This window comes from Elaeis guineensis, chromosome 7 (assembly GCF_000442705.2).
Source record: "Elaeis guineensis isolate ETL-2024a chromosome 7, EG11, whole genome shotgun sequence".
Lineage (NCBI taxonomy): Eukaryota > Viridiplantae > Streptophyta > Magnoliopsida > Arecales > Arecaceae > Elaeis > Elaeis guineensis.
In genome coordinates this window covers 87535304-87551967 of record NC_025999.2, presented here as the reverse complement: position 1 = coordinate 87551967, position 16664 = coordinate 87535304, and positions in this window count along the sequence as shown.

Below are 16664 nucleotides of genomic sequence, written 5' to 3'. Positions count from 1 at the left end.
AACAAAGAAAAAAATACCATAAAAATAAAAAAATGGAAAAAATGGGAAAAAATAAAATTAAAATTTGAAATTATAAATAAAATTAAAATTTTAAGTTGAATTCAAAAAAATAAAAAAATAAGAAATGCCATAAAAAAGTGAAAAAAAAGGGAAAGAAATGGGAAAAGAAATAAAAATTATAAAATGAAATATTTAAAAAAATTAAAATTTTAACTTTAATTCAAATAAAAAATATCATTTCAAATTACTAACTCCATTTCAAATTATTTTTTTTAAAAAATATCTAAAAAAAATTGGTGTAAAAAAATAAAAAAACACCATAAAAAAGAAAAAAAAGGGAAAAGAATTGAATTGAAAAAAAATAAAAATTATAATTCTTAATTTTAAGAAAATAAAAATTTTAATTTTAATTCAAATTAAAATCATAATTTTAAATTACAATCTCCTTTTAAAATTAATTTTGTTAAAAAAATATCCCAAAAAAACCTTAAAAAAATAAAAAAATAAAAAATAGAATTGAAAAAGAAAAAATGAGAAAAATATAAAAATTATAATTTTAAATTTTAAAAAAATATTAATTTTAATTTAAATAAAAATCATCATTTCAAATTACAATCCCCTTTTAAAATTAATTTTTTAAAAAAAATATCCCAAAAAATATATCTTAAAAAATTAAAAAAATAAAAAATACCAAAAAAAGAAAAAAATAAAAAAAATATGAAAAAAATAAAAATTATAATTTAAAATTTAAAATTATATCGAAATCTTACCATCCTATATCGACCTATACTACACCATACGTAGCTGTTCGTGTCCGTACTAGATCGAGATGTACCAGTACGGTCTGATTCATCTCATATATCGAAAAATTAGCTTGAACTTTGATGGTTCCTCACCGACTTGTCTGATTTAGCTTATTTTTAGATATTTTAAGATATATAATTAAATTATCCGACATATTATTATTGTTTACATTATAATTTCTATAGCCCTTTTAGCATAACTTTTTCTCTCCTAATGTTTTGAGATATATGAGAGTATTTGTATCCAAATCCACAAAGCATAATATCCGATCACTTGAAATTAAATAATATAGAATAAAATCAATAATTAATAATATAAAATAGAATAAAAATATCAAGTGTATAAAAAATAATACAATAAAAATTTTAAAAATATTAAGTACAAATAAAAAAAATACTAAGTCTCACAAGGACATCGTGGTGCCCGTAGTCGCTTGGACCTTCTCAGGAAGGTTCTCAACGGCTGCTCCTGCTCCTGCTGTGATGGCTCCTCCCCTATATCAGTGGAGATTTGCTGGTCATGCTGCTCGAAAATAAGTGATGCTGTCAGATCATCTACGAACTGAGCGACCCCCTCAACCCTCTCATCTGGATACACAGATGGGCCTGAAAAGAAAGTGTCATACTCATGTGGCCAACTGATATCAGGTGATGTCATCTGGAGGATGTAGGAAGAAGAAGGTGCCGCCATCTATGGATCAAAAGGCGGTGGTATCTGTGCAGCATCTAGTGATGATATCTGCGGAATATGCAGTGATGGCATATATGGAATATATGGTGATGACGTATATCTCATATCTGACGCATCGGCTGCTCCATACCAAGGCGCACAGCTATATGGGTCAACACCAATCGCCACCAATGTTTCGAAACTTGTTCTCTCTATCTCACGCAGTATCCGAATCCGTTCGTCCTCATCAGTCGTAGATAAAGTACGACGAGCGTCCAACACATGACCCAACATAGAATCAGTCTACATAATAAAAATAAAATAGTAAATATACTGTAAAATATAAAATAAAAATATAACACAAATAATATAAATTAATTTTCGTAGTCTTACCAAAAGATGCACAGCAGAACTCTCGCCCTTGTATCCGGAAACTGCATACCAAGGCTGTCCAATGACTCGCACCGTAATGCTAAAAAATCAAGCCATGTAGTCCTCGATATATGGACGGTCTCTCAAAATGGGATCACCATGAACAATGTGATCTCGACGTGCATTCCAAATATTGATGTACTCTGCATGTCTGATACGCCAATCAATACAAGCTCTCTCTCGTCGATCAATACGATTAAGTCCCTTGCTGGTATCAAATTGCTCTAGGATGTCCTGAATCTGACCAAACTGCCACAGGATACGATCGAAAAGATGCCATTCTACCATATCAAAATAAATAAGTGGCATCCTAGCAGTCCATATGTTGGGAATAGTGTCCCAAAGCCAATCATCAGCCTGTTGACGGTTGTGCTCATTTTTGTATTTGTACATGAATTATGAATTAATAAAAATTATTTTGACATTTTCATCACAAAATGTTTCATCTTTTAATGAACTCCTATGTTGTGGTGAAGTCCTTAGGACTATTTAGACTCGACAAAGGAGGATTTGTCGTTTAGTCCTTAAATCTGTTCGCGACCAAATGATACGTTGTTACCAAGGATGACAATATTTATCAAGCATAGGTCATTGTGTGCCATATAGGTTGGTTGTCCTCTTAACCAATGAGTGTGGAGACACTGGTATGGCATACAGGTGAGATGTAAGGGTACATCTGCACTGAACGTGACCGACTCCGGAGCTATTTCTGCTGTCAAGATTTGATCTGATGGAATATGGGTATAAATATCCCTCCGATCTGAGACCGCCACGGTGACTTGCAAGCAACTCACTGCACTTAGGCACTGGACTACCTGAATTTTTAATTCAGTGACGGAAGGCTGCTGGGTGTAGTCAAGTACTTGACTTGTCGGTGCGTGTGTCAAGATGGGATTGACCACTCCAGTTTAGGAGCTGTGTACAGTCGTATTTCAATTTAGCAAAATCTTGGCCAGGGTAGTCCTTGTGAGGAGTCACAGGACTGTTTGAGTTGAGCATGATTCGGATGATCTAATCAGGGTTGACAGTTTAACCCTGAGTCGTCCTAAATACAGAGGTCAAAAGAATGAATTATACAGTAACCATATTCACGTAGATTCTGAGTGTTGTGATTGCAACTATTCGATCTATCCGATCATCGGGTATCATTGCTAGATGATCACTTCGATTAGTACAGGAATTGGTTCCTGTGCTACCGACTTAGGTTCGAACCTGCGGGGTCACACACATTAGAAGTTCCTATCTGATCTGATGGCTGATGAAGGGTCCTAATGCTCGTGGACTATGAGTCCTACGTGTCTAAGACTCTGTGATCGAGAATCAGGATTCTCTGATCACGAGTCCCACACATTTTGGGTACCGGGGTCAAGAGTCCCACTAGTTTGGGACTCTTCGATCAGGGTTACATATCGATGAATTCTGATGTTCGATTACCCATCGGATTTGAACTCAATATTTATGAGAGGTTTAATTAGTGATTTGATCGCTAATTAACTCAATTTGATTGAGTAATTATCTTTGGATCAAGTCCAATTGAATTGGATTCAGTTGGGTTTGATCCGATTAGGTTAAGAGTTGACCTAATCGTCGAGATGGTTTGGTCACTGATTTGATCAGGGGTTGGGCTTAGTCAATTCCTGATTTGATTAAGATTTTATTGAGCCTAATTAAGTCTAATTAAGTTAGGTTTAAATTAGTCTAATTGGACCTAACTTATATGGTTCAATTAGGTTGGTTTAAATAATTAAACCACCTTGACCCAATCTCCATGCGCCACCTCACTTCCATTGCACCCATTTGAATTCATGAGAAAGAACTTCTCATGAATTTTTTCCTCACGCCAAGCCTTCTCCACGCCCCACTTTAATGTGCCAAATGAATGGATAAGGATGATTGGTTGGCCATTCAAATTCAAAATAAAATTTGAATTTGAATGGGCAATCAATCTTTGCACCTTATCCCTTTTTTTACGTCCCATTTATTACATGAGAAAAGATTTCTCATGAAATCACTCCATACATAATTTAAGCCATGCCTCACGCCTTTAGTGGATGAGGGATGAGTTGGTGTCCATTTGAATTCAAAATTTGATTTGAATTCAAATGTGCAATTACTCATATTTATCCTTTCTTTTGGATAAGATGTTTGACGTTGTTATAAAAGAAGAAGAAGAGTGGGAAGTGCAAGAAGAAGATTTTTGGAGAAAAATTCTGGGGCGTGAGAAGTCTTGTGCGTGAGAAGGAAGTCCATATCCTTCCAAGAGAAAAAGAAAGAAAAGAAAGAAAAGTGGGTGCAAGGTTTCCGATGAGTTCCCTAGAGTTTTAGTCTGGGGTTCGGGAAGTGAGAAAATGAGCTACGAGTGTCGTGAGCCCACAAAATCTTAAGAAGATCTTCAACATCCTCTCAAGCACGTCTATTGATGATCCGGAGTATTTGAAAAATCGACAGACATCGATCGAAGGAGTTCGATCAGCATCCACCGTCAAAAGGGCTCTACAATGAGTTAGCACTCGTGAGGAGTCGATCAGACCGGAAGCTTCGTGTGGACGATCCGCAGAGATCAGACATGCTGTGTGGCTACATTACGATGATCAGACTCTTTCGAGGATGATCAGATTGAGGTGATCTACTACCCGCACAAAGGTATTGTATTCTGAACACATTACAGTAAAGTGTTTACTGTTCACATTTGAATTTCAAATTTAAATGAATGCATGCTATATATCATATTTAGATCCTAGTATAGGATAAATTTATATTAATTAATTAGATTAATTAATAATTTTTACTGTAAAATAGTGATTTTGAAAAAATTTTAAAATTACCATTTTACCCCTGCACTGAATTTCTCCACAGCATAATGGTATCAGAGCGGGTTCTTAGATATGATATATATATATATGCATGTGTAGATTAAGTTGTAATCTAAAGTTTAAATTTAAAATTTAAAATTCAAAATTTGAAATTTGAATTTTGAAAGTTGTTCGAAATTTAAAATTCAAAATTTTGAAATTTAAAATTTGAAATTTGAATTTTGAAAGTTGTTCGAAATTCAAAATTCAAAAAATTTGAAATTCAAATTTTAAAATTTGAATTTTAAAATTTGTAATTTGAAATTCAAAATTCAAAAATTTGAAATTCAAAATTTGAAATTTGGGTAAAATTTAAAATTTAAAATTCAAAATTTAAAATTCAAAATTTGAAATTTAAAATTTTAAAATTTGAAATTTGAAATTCAAAATTTAAAATTTAAAATTTAAATTTTGAAATTGGTATATTTAGATATACTTGATCCAAGTAGCAAGTAATCGAATTGGGTTGGTTGCCATGACCGTCCGGTCATAGGAGAAAAGTAGGGTTTAAAGGCCCTCTCCTCTCATTCAATGGGGTCTCCTATGGTGGTAGGGGTGCTGCTGCAATTATATCCCATGCAGATGAAGCAGCGAAAGAAATTAAGATGTAAAGATTCAATTGTGAAATTTATCATGAATGTGTTAGATTAGATCTAAAGGAATATTCATGATTTATTTTGATTAAGTTATTTTCTGTTATGTAATTAGCAATAGGATTGCTATTTATGAAATATGCTGATCTATTTGTGAAATGAGTCAACATATTTGGTGAACAAAAAATAAAACCTTTCAAATTTGAAAATTATTTTCGAAATGCCAAACCCTGACCCATCAGCCCAAATACTTAATTAAAAAAATTAAGTGTTGTCTAGTAGGTCTAGAATTATGAATTAAGATCTAAGACAATTGCATAAACTTGTGGGTCAATGGGTTAGATGGATTAGGTCCATAATTGGGTTAGACCTAAGGTTAGCTTAAAGAAATGGACTAAATTAGAGTAATTGGTCAAATCTAATCAAAAGTTGAATTAGATTAGGTCAAGGATACTCTAGACTCAACTCCAATAGTTATAGTTGAATGGGTCCATGTCTTTAACTAGACCAAGATGGACTTAATTCATGGCTACGCGGTGGAACCCTATTTACTAAGTTGATCAAATTAAAACTAATGAACCGGTTGGTGTCTAAGGTAAGTTTGGCAGTTTGACCAGTGGTTTTTAAGCGGAAGCTACTCGCAGTGATTCGATCTTTGACGAGTTAATGGCTTATCCCCACCACTGATCTCACTTATCTAGCCAATCTGGTGAATTAGATTTTGATTAGATCACTTGGTGATTAGGGCTCACCCATGTCATTAGGTAAATCAGTTTGACTGATTTAGGTGCTCCTAATGCCAGCTTTAATTAAATCCTTTTTAATCTGACTTGGTGAAGTCAGTGGGAGGATTGAAATTGGTTGGATATTTTCTTCTCATCTATCCTTTAATAAAATCCTCAAAAATTATTAGGTCCCTAAAAATGATTATGTTATATTGATAACTAAGTCATAGCCTCCCATTAAGTGAGTGATAATGAGTCATTAGTTTAATAATCATTGGAGGCCCAAAGGCCTGGTGCTTATTGACTAATGGAATTATCATTCATAATATGATAATTTAGTTTGAGTCTTTCTGATGGTGGTCAGGCTGGCCGGCCAAAGTCGGGCCTGATCATTTATTGGTTTGATTCACCAAATCAAATCATGTTAATGGTTGACCTAATCAGATCTTTTCAGTGGAGGCCAAAGCCTACTGATTAGGTTCTGGGACAAAATCAATTACTAGAAGTTGTTTAGAGAAACAACTGGTTATGAACCTACCCATAGATGCACATGGGTTGACCAACCAAAGTTGGACTTGTGTGTAGTCTGTGTGGATTCTAATACCTACTAAGGAATTAAAGTAATTCCTCGAATTGGAGGTTGAGGCTACCAGTTCATAAAAATACTGAGAGAAACTTTAGACTAAAGTTCAAGTCTTTAGTATTTATAATTCATGTATTAATAGAGGTCTGATTTTTCTTTATGCAGCTATGGCCACTACCCTGTCCCTCTGGTCATTATTAGATAATGACAAGCTCATGGGACCTAATTTTGATAGTTGGTATCGAAAATTAAAAATCATCCTTGAGCATGAGCGGATCCTTTATGTAGTAACGGATCCGGCACCTGAGGAGCCAGCCCCGAACGTTAGAGGGACGGTCCGAGACACTTATCAGAAGTGGCTCAACGACCGCACCACCGTTCGGTGCATTATGCTGGCGGCAATGAATGATGAGTTCAACCGCAGGTTCGAGAATGCCCAACCACAGGAGATGCTTCAAATATTGAACGACTCCTTTGGCACGCCTGACGACGTTGAAAGGCACAAAACTAGTTATGCCATTTTCAATGCTCGGATGAGGGATGGAGTCTTAGTCACTGATCATGTACTGTACATGATCGAAATGATTGAGCGCCTAAGTAAACTGGGCTTTCCTCTGCACGAGCAGCTCGGTAAGGATGCGATCCTTAATTCTCTGCCCAAGTCTTACCTTCCCTTCCTTACTCATTTTTGAATGACAAAGCCTGCAGTGAACTTCCACGGCTTGTTGGGATTGCTGCAGAACTTTGAGAAGGATCACCAGCTCCATAAGGAGTCGGTGAATATTGTGGGAGGATCTTCTTCTGGTCGTCAACCCTTTAAGAAAGGGAAGAAGAAGAATAAGAAGAAGAAGAATAAGAAGGTGCAGCTGCATGCTGGGACGTCTGCACAGGGTCAGACCAAGAAGCGCAAGCCCGACCAGAGCCAGGCGGAGTGCTTCTTTTGCAAGAAGCAGGGGCACTGGAAGAGGAACTGTCCTCTATACATTGCTTCCCTGGATCCGAACAGGCTGAAGAAGCAAGGTACTTATATGATAACGCCTTGCAACTTTTTCATTTGTGATACTACTGCCTGGGTATTGGATATCGGAAGTCCTTATCATATTTGCAATTCGATGCAGGGTCTACAGGTCAGTAGGGGATTTGATGAAGACGAGAGATTCCTGAACGTTGGAGATGGAAGCAAAGTTTCAGTTCTAGTATTAGGAATCATGAACCTTGTAATCAATTTTCGAAATATAATTCTGAGTGAATGTCACTATTGTCTAAGCTTTTTATTAAATATTATTTTTGTAGGCCTTTTGGCCATGAACGATTATCAATTTTTAATAAAAAGAAACATTTACAATATCATTTTGAATGGTGTTACAATGTTTGTTGGACAACTTAATAATGTAATTTACTTTCTATCACAACCTGTTAATGTGATTCAAACCTCCAGTAAATACTCTAGAATAGATAATGTGTCAGAAGTCTACCTTTGGCACTGTAGGCTAGGTCATATCAATAAGAACAGGATAAACAGGTTGGCTCAAGAAGGAATTCTTGAAGTAGGTGATTGTGAATCACTTCCAACCTGTGAGTCCTGTCTTCTTGGTAAAATGACCAAATCACCTTTTACTGGAAAAAATGAGCGAGCCAGTGAACTCTTGGCTCTGGTACATTCTGATGTATGTGGACCCATGAGCTCAAGTGCAAGAGATGGATATTTCTACTTCATAACCTTCACAGACGACCTATCGAGGTATGGGTATGTCTATTTAATGAAGCATAAATTGGAGTCATTTGAAATGTTCAAACTATTCCGAAATGAGGTAAAAAAATAAACTGAAAAGTGTATTAAAACTCTTCGATCTGATCGAGGAGGTGAATATCTTTCCAATAATTTTCTGACATATCTTGGGGAGAATGGGATTCTCTCTCAGTGGACTTCTCCTGGAACACCACAATATAATGGTGTATCTGAAAGGAAGAATCGAACCTTGTTGGACATGGTTCGATCCATGATGGAGTTTGCTGGTCTGCCGATCTCCCTCTAGAGATATGCGCTCGAATCGGCTTGTTACTTTCTAAATAGAGTTCCGAGTAAGTCTGTAACCAAAACACCATATGAGATATGGATAGGACGTAAGTCAGTACTCTCGCACCTTAGGATTTGAGGGTGTCCGGCTTATGTTAAACGTTTAATTACGGACAAGCTTGGACCTAGGTCTGACAAGTGTAATTTTACAGGGTACCCAAAAGAGACCAAAGGGTATTACTTCAACCTAGCTGATGAGCAAAAAATGTTTGTCAGCCTTAAGGCAATCTTTTTGAAAAAGAAGTTCCTTGGTGAAGGGACTGTTGCCTCTAAGATCGAATTTGATGAAGTTCGGTATGTGAAAAAATCGACACAAATTGCTGAATCTGAACCGGATTTGGTTAGATCAGATCCGGAGCCCATTGTTCAAGCACCCTTAAGGCGATCTGATAGAGTACCACGTCAACCGGACAGATACTATGATTTTTTGGTCCAGGACGACGATCCTATCAAACTTGATGAAAACGATGAGGATCCGATCACCTATATGGATGCAATGCAGAGATCCGACTCTGAGAAATGGCTAGAGGCCATGAAATCCGAAATGAAGTCCATGAAGGTCAACGATGTGTGGACATTGGTTGACCCACCCGAAGGAGTAAAATCCATAGGGTGTGAGTGGGTCTTCAAGAGGAAGAGGGGCGCAGACGGAAAGGTGGAAACCTATAAAGCCCGTCTGGTTGCCAAGGGATATCGTCAACGTTATGGTATAGACTATGACGAGACATTTTCTCCTGTGGCAATGCTCAAATTCATTCGGATTATGCTTGCGATAGCTGCCCATCTGGACTATGAAATCTAGCAGATGGATGTGAAGACAGCTTTCCTAAATGAAGAGCTGGATGAAGAGGTGTATATGATACAACCTGAAGGATTCACATCCACTGATGAGTCTAAGGTGTGCAGACTACAAAGGACCATTTATGGACTTAAGCAGGCATCCCGGAGTTGGAACATACATTTTGATAGGACGATCAAGACGTATGGCTTCGTTAAGAATGGAGAAGAGCCCTGCATTTATAAGTGGACTAATGGTCCAGTAGTAGTATTTCTTGTATTGTATGTGGATGACATTCTTTTAATCGGGAATGATGTCCCTGCATTACAGGGAATAAAGATTTGGCTGTCGTCACAGTTCTCCATGAAGGATCTAGGAGAAGCTTCCTACATCCTAGGGATGAGGATCTATAGGGATAGATCTAAAAGGTTGCTTGGTTATCTCAGTCCACGTACATTGATACTATGCTGAAGAGGTTCAGCATAGAGAATTTCAAGAAAGGCTATCTACCGATAGGCCATGAAATTTCTCTCTCGAAGAGGGATTGTCCGACAACACCTCAAGAGAGAAAGCGTATGAGTAGAATTCTATATGCTTCGGCAGTGGGATCTATCATGTACGCTATGATATGTACACGATCAGTGTGGCATACTCACTAGGGGTAGTGAGTAGATACCAATCTGATCCAGGGGAGAATCACTGAAAGGTTGTTAAAACCATCCTGAAGTATTTAAGAAATACTAAGGACCAGTGGCTTGTTTATAGTGAATCGGACTAGAGACTTATAGGGTTTACAGACTCTAATTTTTAGTCTGATCATGATGACAATAAAAGTGTGTCGGAATTTATTTTTACCCTTAATGGTGGGGTTATCTACTGAAAAAATTTCAAGCAGCACACAGTGGCTGATTCAGTTTGCGAGGTGGAGTATGTCGCTGCATCAGATGCTGCCAAAGAAGCGGTGTGGCTGAGGAAATTCATCACCGAGCTCGAAGTAGCACCCTCCTTTGTTGGTCCAGTTCTGCTCTACTGTGACAGCTCTGGAGCCATTGCTTAGGCGAAGGAACCAAAGGCACACCAGCGGACGAAGCATATTCTGCACCGCTACCATCTCATCCGAAAAATTATGGATCGAGGTGATGTCGATCTTCAGAAGATCGACGGAAAGGAGAACTTGGCTGACTCATTCACTAAAGCCATTGCGGTGAAGGAGTTCGACAACTACAAGTCGAAGATGGGTATTAGATACTGCACCAATTGGCTTTAGGCCAAGTGGGAGATTGTTGGGAATAGTGTCCCAAAGTCAATCGTCAGCCTGTTAACGGTTGTGCTCATTTTTATATTTGTACATGAATTATGAATTAATAAAAATTATTTTGATATTTTTCATCACAAAATGTTTCATTTTCTAATGAACTCCTATGTTGTGGTGAAGTCCTTAGGATTATTTAGACTCGACAAAGGAGGATTTATCGTTTAGTCCTTAAATCTGTTCGCGACCAAATGATACGTTGTTACCAAAGACGACAATGTTTATCAAGCATTGGTCGTTGTGTGCCATATAGGTTGGTTGTCCTCTTAACCAATGAGTGTGGAGACACTGGTATGGCATACAGGTGAGATGTAAGGGTACATCTGCACTGAACGTGACCGACTCCGGAGCTATTTCTGCTGTCAAGATTTGCTCCGATGGAATATGGATATAAATATCCCTCCGACCTGAGACCGCCACGGTGACTTGCAAGCAACTCACTGCACTTAGGCACTGGACTACCTGAATTTTTAATTCAATGACGGAAGGCTGCTGGGTGTAGTCAAGTACTTGACTTGTCGGTGCGTGTGTCAAGATGGGATTGACCACTTCAGTTTAGGAGCTGTGTACAGTTGTGTTTCAATTTAGCAAAACTTTGGCCAGAGTAGTCCTTGTGAGGAGTCACAGGACTGTTTGAGTTGAGCACGATTCGGATGATCTAATCAGGGTTGACAGTTTAACCCTGAGTCGTCCTAAACACAGAGGTCAAAAGGATGAATTATACAGTAACCATATTCATGTAGGTTCTGAGTATTGCGATTGCGACTATTCGATCTATCCGATCATCGGGTACCATTGCTAGATGGTCACTTCGATTAGTACAGAAATTGGTTCCTGTGCCACCGGCTTGGTTCGAACCTGTGGGGTCCCACACATTAGAGGTTCCTATCTGATCTGATGGCTGATGAAGAGTCCTAATACTCATGGACTATGAGTCCTACGTGTCTGGGACTCTGTGATCGAGAATCAGGATTCTCTAATCATGAGTCCCACACATTTTGGATACCGAGGTCAAGAGTCCTACTGGTTTGGAACTCTTCGATCAGGGTTACATATCGATGAATTCTGATGTCCGATTACCCATCGAATTTGGACTCAATATTTATGAGAGGTTTAATTAATGATTTGATCGCTAATTAACTCAATTTGATTGAGTAATTATTTTTGGATCAAGTCCAATTGAATTGGATTCAGTTGGGTTTGACTCGATTAGGTTAAGAGTTGACCTAATCATCGAGATGGTTTGATCCCTGATTTGATCAAGGGTTGGGTTTAGTCAATTCTTGATTTGATTAGAATTTTATTGAGCCTAATTAAGCCTAATTAAGTTGGATTTAAATTAGTCTAATTGAACTTAACTTATATGGTTCAATTAGGTTGGTTTAAATAATTAAACCATCTTGACCTAATCTCCATGCGCCACCTCACTTCCATTGCACCCATTTGAATTCATGAGAAGGAACTTCTCATGAATTTTTTTTCTCACGCCAAGCCTTCTCCACGCCCCACTTTAATGTGCCAAATGAATGGATAAGGATGATTGGTTGGCCATTCAAATTCAAAATAAAGTTTGAATTTGAATGGGCAATCAATCTTTACATCTTATCCCTTTTTTTACGCCCCATTTATTACATGAGAAAAGGTTTCTCATGAAATCACTCCATGCACAATTTAAGCCACGCCTCACGCCTTTAGTGGATAAGAGATGAGTTGGTGTCCATTTGAATTCAAAATTTGATTTGAATTCAAATGTGCAATTACTCATCTTTATCCTTTCTTTTGGATAAGACGTTTGACGTTGTTATAAAAGGAGGAGAAGAGTGGGGCGTGCAAGAAGAAGATTTTTGAAGAAAAATTCTGGGACGTGAGAAGTCTTGTGCATGAGAAGAAAGTCCATATCCTTCCAAGAGAAAAAGAAAGAAAAGTGGGTGCAAGGTTTCCGATGAGTTTCCTAGAGTTTTAGCCTGAGATTCGGGAAGTGAGAAAGTGAGCTACGAGTATCGTGAGCCCACAAAATCTTAGGAAGATCTTCAACATCCTCTCAAGCACGTCTGTTGACGATCTGGAGCATCCAAAAAATCGACAGACATCGATCGAAGAAGTTCGATCAGCATCCACCGTCAAAAGGACTCTACAACGAGCTAGCACTCGTGAGGAGTCGATCAGATCGGAAGCTTTGTGTGGATGATCCGCAGAGACCAGACATGCTGTGTGACTGCATCGCGACGATCAGACTCTCCCAAGGATGATCAGATTGCGGCGATCTACTATCCGTACAAAAATATTGTGTTCTGAATACATTACAGTAAATTGTTTACTGTTCGCATTTGAATTTCAAATTTAAATGAATGCATGCTATATATCATATTTAGATCCTAGTATAGGGTATATTCATGTTAATTAATTAGATTAATTAATAATTTCTGCTGTAAAATAGTGATTTTAAAAAAGTTTTAAAATTATCATTTTACCCCTGCACTGAATTTCTCCATAGCACCATATGTCATGTCTAACTGTACACATCTGCGGCAATATAGCCAATATCTCATTTGTATATGGCTCCCACAAAAACTGATAGAGTTAAAATAAAAAAAATTAGTAAGGTAAAATTTTAATAGATTATGAATACTGTAAAATGATATTTATAAAAAAATTAAATTTATTCATCTATATGTATCAACTAATGTATCCAACTGGCACCTATAAATCCGTGCCACTCTCGTCGATACGTGATGAACGTTGAATGCAACGTTCCATCTGTTTCACAATCTACTCATGTTAAATAAATTTTATCGAATTTAAAATAATAAGTTTCAAGTAAAAAAAGTAATATTTTTATACCTATATCCCAATGGTCTGTCTAGTCTGAATGGAATGTCAGGATCATGCTGCTCTGATGGCATCTCGAGCAACTGTCATCGTAATGGACTGATAGTCGGCATATGCTTCCATACCCAAATCTGCAAATTTCAAAAAAATCATACATGATATACCCAAGGTGAACTATAATTGAATATTAAAATAAAAATTTTTAATTCACATACCTGTAATAATACAAGATAACCATCAATCTCACTCTGATCAGCATAAGAACTCCGACATATAGCTCTGTACAGGCAAGCTAGTACTGTACTGCCCCAACTGAGTCTACGAGTGAAGTCTAAATCCTCTAATAATGGCAAAAATATCAACTTCATCTTATTCGATGAAGTATTGGGTAACAGGATACCATCTAACAACTGCAGCATCTGAACCCTAACATACTGCTGCACCATCTCCTCTGGTGCATCTTTCTCAATATAAAAATATCGATAACGATCATCCAAATACTCAATCTTGAGTCGAGAATGATCGAAAAACTGGACGTCGGGCTCAAACCCTAGCAATCGCAAGCACAAAGCCTGCCACTCCGAAATAGTAAGCATGGGATCAACTCCGATAACTGGATCGCCATCAACTGGTAGTCTAGTAAAGATGCTGACATCTTGTAAAGTGATGGTCGCCTCACCAAATGGAAGATGAAATGTGGGTCTCTGAACGCCATCTCTCAAGCAAAACAGTAATAAGACCAACGTCCATCTGTATACAACCAATCCGATATACTCCATAGAATTCAAGATATCGTAAATAATCCAGCACTCTATGTGGGATGTCCTCCAGAAGTCAGCATCGGATCATCGTAGACGAAGGTGTCTTGGCTCCTGCAATAAGATATAATAATTAGATAATGTATATAATTTTTCAAAAAAAAAATTAAATGATAAGAGTAGGATTGGAATGCTTACGCCGCCATCTAAAATAGTCTGTGATCGATGGTGCTCTTGTAATGTAAGAATATTACTGTCTCGAAGATCGGGATGTCGTGGATCGTAAGCCATAATACGCTAATGAATCTAAAATAATAATATTATCACAAGTATATTAAAAAATAAAAAATATGATAGCCATTTATTTAATAAAAAATATATTTTAAACACAATATTGTTACACAATACAACTTAAACACACAATTCAGTTAATCTCTAGATATTAAACACGTATATTCAAATACAATCTCATAGAAACACATAAAACAATGACGAAAATACATCTTCGGAGTCTTTAATTTCTTCCACTATTTGAAGTTGAAGTGTGTTGAAGTATCCTAGGACAGCGACGGCGGTCATGACCCTGCTCCTTACAAATGCCACAGTGGTTCTTACTTTTTATTTGCCTATCATCCATCTCATTTCGTAGTCTTGTTGACTTTGGTCTACCTTTCTGCTTGGATCTTAAATGATGATGATCAGGCATACATTTGAACATACATGTATGCATCCAATAATCTTCATGTGGTAATGGATTAAAGTCATCGCTCCAAGCATTCATATATGCTGTAATTGTATATGCATCATCCACAAACCACTAAAATGTACAGCAATTTCTTGACATACAGTTAAAATGTGTGAACATGGATATTTGTACATGCTTCACTTTCCATAAGAATATTTTCTTTCAGCTAAAGTAACAGTATGGGAATTTTCTCCATCTCATAATCCTGTGCTTGCTCTCCTCGTAAGCACTTCATATATGCCTCTTTGAAAGTTGAATGTTGTTACTCGGTGCTGGTTAGCTTTAACATGATCTTCAACAATCTTAATTGTAATATGAGGAGTAAAAAAATTATTTGGATTCTCTTCTATATATCTCAAGGTTTGGGCATGCCTCGTATTGAAGTATTTCACAAGACGATAAAATGTCATTTGAACACAAACTGTAATTGGCACATTTCTAGCTCCTCATAAAATACTATTAAAAATCTCCGACAAATTTATAGTTAAGACACCATAGTGCAGGCCATCATCATGTGCCAACGTCCACTTCTCTTTTTCTATCTCAGACAACCAGCTCCAAGTTTCTTCATTCACTGTTCTGATCCTACCCATGATAAAGTTGAACTTGCGAACTTGATGAGTGCTTCCTGCTTGCCATATTGCTATTTTCAGCTGTACATTTTTAAAATGAGTGTTGAAATTACTGCAGATATGTCTTAAGCAGTATCGGTGATAGGCACGTGGTGGACTCCATCCAATAGACTCATCTGCGATTGCATTTAATATACCTGGATGCCTGTCAAAAATTAAGCATATTCCATTTCTATCTTTGACGATATGTGTTCTGAGCTGGAAAAGAAACCAACTCCAACTTGCAGTCATCTCCTCATCCACAATTGCATATGCTAATGAAAATATCTCATTCTATGCATCAATTCCTGTTGCAATTAACATCTTACCTTTAAACTTTTCATACAAGTGTATGTCATCAATGTTGATTACAGGATGACAGTGCGTAAAACTCTGGATGGATGGTTTGAAAGCTTAAAAAATATAATTTAAAACTCAAATATTGAAATTCACAGTTTGAAAAAAATTCCATGAAACAATTGTACCGGGATTTGCATGTTGAAGTGCAGCCATATAATAGGATAATTTAGCATAAGACGGCTCCCATTCTCCATAAATATCAACCAATGCCTTTTGTTTTCCACACCATGCTTTCCTTTTTGACACTGTATATTAAAATTGATCATTAACGGTTGTCACAATAGCTTTAACTTTAACACCGAGATCTTTCTCAACAATATGTCGGACTAGTGTGCCAATCATCCTTCCACTGACATATTTGTGGTTCGACTCAACTTCGTAAACAAACATGTGTGAGGATCTTCATATTTTATGATTTGAAAATATCCATATTTTTTCAACAATGCAACACGAAGCCTCCATTTATAATTTTGAACATTATCTGATGATGCGCATCGTACGGACCATAATTTTGAATGCGACTGAATTACATTGTA